This window comes from Dreissena polymorpha, chromosome 16, assembly GCF_020536995.1.
Source record: "Dreissena polymorpha isolate Duluth1 chromosome 16, UMN_Dpol_1.0, whole genome shotgun sequence".
Lineage (NCBI taxonomy): Eukaryota > Metazoa > Mollusca > Bivalvia > Myida > Dreissenidae > Dreissena > Dreissena polymorpha.
In genome coordinates this window covers 40,354,373-40,359,637 of record NC_068370.1, presented here as the reverse complement: position 1 = coordinate 40,359,637, position 5,265 = coordinate 40,354,373, and positions in this window count along the sequence as shown.

Sequence of the window (5,265 nt, the reverse complement as noted above, 5' to 3'; positions counted from 1 at the left end):
TTTTTAAAAATACACATCACGCTTTAAACCAGGAGGAAAAACAACTGTGCGACGGATTGCTTAATGAATATGAATGTGGATTAGCCCTAAAAGAAATGCAAAATAACAAAAGCCCAGGATCTGATGGCATCACAATCGAATTTTATAAAATATTCTGAAATGATATAAAAACACATCTAATTAATTCACTTAACTATTCATTTAACAACGAAAACTTAACTACGCTACAAAAACAAGGTATTATATCACTTATTCCAAAACCTGGAAAAACCTTAGAATCATTATCAAACTGGCGCCCGATAAGTTTACTTAACAATGATTATAAAATTGCAACTAAAAGTATAGCAAACAGAATAAAAAAAATATTACCATCAATCATTTCAAAATCTCAATCTGGTTTCATAAAAGGACGTTACATTGGTGAAAACGTTCGTCTTATCCAAGAATGCATAAACTATTTCAACAATTCAAATAACCCTGGTCTAATATTCTTTGCAGACTTTGAAAAGGCATTCGATTCGCTTGATCATTCATTTATGTTCTCTTGCTTAGAAAATATGAACTTTGGTGAAAGTCTCATTCAATGGGTCAAACTATTCTATACCGATATTAACAGTATAATCATTAACAATGGCTTCTTTTCAAACAGTTTTAACATCGAACGAGGGGTTCGACAAGGATGTCCACTCTCATCATCCCTATTTATTATTTGCATCGAGTATCTATCACATCACATCCAATCAAATAAACACATAAAAGGCATATCACTAGAACCTGACGAAGAAATCAAACAATCCCTATTTGCTGACGATGCAACTTATTTTTTAAATGACAATTACGATTCTTTCCATAACCTTATAGAGTCGCTAACCCTTTACGGAATGACATCGGGTCTTAAACTAAACAAAAGTAAATGTACTGTGCTACGAGTAGGTAAATTAAAACAAAGTAATGTTCAATATAATAAAGAAATGAAATTTAATTGGACATCCGATGAAGCCACAACGTTAGGAATTACTTTCACAAATAATGAAAAGGATACAGTTCTAAAAAACATACTTCCTAAATTACAGAATTTTAAAAACTGCTTAAAATCATGGCATCATCGTAAACTTACACTTATTGGAAAAAACACAGTATTGAAAACGTTTGCACTTCCTAAGTTAATATATGTATTTACAGTTCTCCCAAATCCACCAATTGATGTTATTAACGATATAAAATCAGCAATATTTAATTTCATATGGGACGGTAAGCCTGATAAAATAAAAAGAACTCAGCTAATTCAATCTGTAGAAAATGGAGGTATCCAATTAACGAACATTGACTCATTCTTGAATGCAATCAAATGCAGCTGGGTTAAAAGATACCTAGATAGTACCAATACGAGTAAATGGAAATTATTCTACCAGAAAATCCTAAAAAAATATGGTGACTCCTTACTCTTTGAATGTAACATCAGCAATACTATCTTACATGAAATTGCAAACGAAAACATATTTCTGTCTGATGTTCTATCAGCGTGGAGTGATGTCACTCATACTTTAGAAACCCAAACCAGCAGTAAAACAATAATATGGAATAATAAAGACATAACGTCAAACAATAAGACGTTTTTCTATAAAGACTGGTTTGAACGAAGCATTAAATATGTCGACCAATTATATGACTACAGAATTAAGGATTTCTACTCTTTTGATAATATATGCTACATATACGGAATACCTTCAAATAATTTTCTGAAGTACTACACACTAATCAAAAGCATACCCATACATATTAAATCTGAAATCAATACAAATAATACACCATGTACTCAAACAACATTTGTAGAAAACATACTTGGAAGAAAAAACAAAACAAATAAAATATTTTACACACTACAAATTAAAAACCCTACAGAAAACTCCAAAATCAAAAATAAATGGCAAGTCGTTTTTGGAGAAAATGAACTAAATTGGAAACACATATTTACCATGCCATATAAAGCAACAATTGAAAGCACACTGAGAAATTTTCAATATAAATACATCCATAGAATTATAGCTACAAATAAATATCTCTATAAATGCAAATTATCTAACTCAAATCTGTGTGACTTCTGCAGTGAAAACATTGAAACTATAGAACATCTTTTTTGGGAGTGCAAACACATCCAGCCTATTTGGAATCAATTAATATCTTTTCTTGAACAACATCAACTAAACATTAAACTATCTTTCTTAGATGTAAGTTTCGGAATTAACTCATTGAAATCAATAGACTGTAATAATATTGTGAATTTTATGGTTATATTGATGAAATATTTTATCTTAAACATGAAATACAAAAAACAAGTACCAAATTTTAATTGTTTTGTCCATAGTCTTAAACTAAAAATCTAGATTGAGAAAGAAATAGCCCTCAGTAATGACACATTACAAATCTTTGAACAAAAATGGAATCGGATTAAATTCTCATAATGTTTTGTCCACTAATATACATTTCACTCTAATGTTAGTTTATCCCTCTAAAATCGTTTTGTTTATTTTTTTTTCTCAATCGGACAAGATCATTGTGAATATACAACAAAACACGCAAGTCCAGTATGCTTTCTTCCGACTTTATACAACTCATCATTGTTCATAACTATTTCTCTGTTGTTCTTTTCTTTTCTCTCTAAAAAATATATATATATTAGCATATCTTGTATAACATGTCTGAACTTTATTGCTTTGTACAATCACTGTGTTGTATGCTCATATACATGTTTACATTGTATGTATGATATTGAATAAAAAAAAAAAAAGTTAAAACATTTTGCCGACATAATAAAATTCGTGCCATTTCAACAAAAAAAAAAAAAAAAAAAAAAAAAAACAACATATAATTGCATTCTCCACTAAGCTTGAAATGTATTGTATGCAAGGTACATTTTCTGAAAAACTCCTCGTGTTTCTTGACACACTTAAACAGTTCCCAATTAAACTAAACACTAATGTGATTAAGATCATCTTCGGAAGTTACGGGAAAATGACACGTTATAGCGGACGATGTATACTTGAATTCAGCTGAACGAAATAGCACTAAGTCAATTTAAAGGACTATCTGTCGTGTTCCCTTTCTTTCATATGTATACTTTTAAGAAGGCAAGCATTGCGTAAAGATAACGTTTGCTATGCGAGACTTAGAAATAGCGGAGTGCGCATCTTGCCGAGCGTGCACGTGTTTTGTGCCGAGCAAAAGAAGCTTCTTCATACAATGTTTAACCAATGTCTTGCAATTATCAGGAACCGATTTGCGGAGAAGCATTGCACCGGTTGCCTTCGTGGCAAGACTCATAAACAATCGTGCACCGGTCAATTTGGATCCAAATTATATCTTTGGCGAATACCCGGAGAGTTGGGCCAAATCTGACCTATTTTGGCTCAAAAGTATAATTGTACTCTAATAGGTTACAGGGGCAGGTCCACCCATACATGCAGCCATGAAGACTTAGATGGACCTGTCAATAAACTATTAAATATGACGACGATGAGTTATATCATCAAATTAGATAAAACAGAATGACTTTACACTTTGTCACCATATTGGACGCGCTTGCATTAAATATGTTCCAGGACGGTTAGGTCAATCAGTTTTGATTTGTGTTAACCATTGGCGTAAATTGTGTAAAACCTTGATACCTATTGATACAAACAGACACACGTGTTTGAAAATCCAATCATTTTTTAACAGCTATTTAATATAAAAGACATTCAAATACTAATATACGAAATCATATGATCTCAATATTGTCTATATGACTTTGAATATTGTATGCAAAAGAGTAGTTGACACATTATTGCACTTTGTCAATAGTATTGATGGCAAAGACATTCTATGAGATCAATATTCATGTATTTTAACTAGCATTATTTTTCAAAAAACAAAATTATCCATATTCCACTGAATCCTATCTAGTTCTTACCTTTTTATTTGTTTTAATCTGCACTATTTGTTATTTTAATATCGTGCGTTTATCTATTCACGGCCGTTAATCACGCGCGCCACCTCTTTTTTGAGATGCATTGATAAATGAGCCAATGCTACTTCCGATGTGGCGCTCAGGCCCGGATGTTTTGAAATTCAACGGATAATTTTACATGGAGATTAGGTTTTATATGTTATTTCAAAATATTTCGCATTTTATTTAAACTCGGCCAATGTAGTGCAATTAAAAAATCATCCAAAGATGTACACAAACATACAATCACAACCCATTTGGAAACGTGAGGACCTTTATAAGTTGTGGCATGGTAGAATTTGTAGAAGCAAATCGATTTCCTTTGCTTGTGTGACGGGCAAATTCCCAGCCAATTAAATCGCTCATAACATAAAACGATTGCTTTGAACATGTACACGTGAATGCGTGCACAAAAACATCGGCTTCTAGCCGATCTAATAGATAAATTTGCATTTTAAAAAAAGAGATGGAGCCAATGCCAAGGAGGTGGCGCTCAGACTATGAGATGGCGCTAATGCACATTTATAGCTATTTTAATGTGAACTATTTTATGTTATGGTTTCTATTATGTTTACAGGACTTACATTATTTTGACTACTTCAGCACATTTGAGTCGCGTGCGTTTTTAAATAGAATAAGTAGTTTTCTAATAATGTCTTGATGAATTTAAACGTTCGTCTTTATAAGATACGAACATTTAACATGTATTATTATACACAAACGTTAACGGAAAAAGACGGAGCTATCTTCATTTTTTTGGAGTTGGTAGTGGGGAAAAACAACATATAAGAACCTCATTAAGATTCGTTGACCTTGGCCTTTAAGTAAATTAAGCATTTGGATTAAGGGGCACAAATCATCGTTTCAAGAAGAAGTATTATCTTATATTTATTCCGTGAATTATCATACTGTATACAAATATAACTGTTGATGAATTATTTTGAAAATGATGAACATTAAGTTATTGGTTTTATTGAGTATTACAATTTATTTATCGTACACAATATTTTATTCATGCTGGTGACTTCTTAATTGAGTTGATCACCTATGTATTAAAGAGACTACATCTTATTTACTTTAGAATGTGTTTATGTTCTGTAAAGATTTTGGCCTTCGTATGTACGTTGAAAAATAAATAAAAAATTACAAAAAACATTATCTATCCAATGTACGTCATGTGATAATGTCATTGCGATACGACTGTTAATTGATACATCCAGCATTGGCGCCACCTCCTATCATTAGCGCCATCTCCTAAGCATTGGCTCCATCTCTTTTGG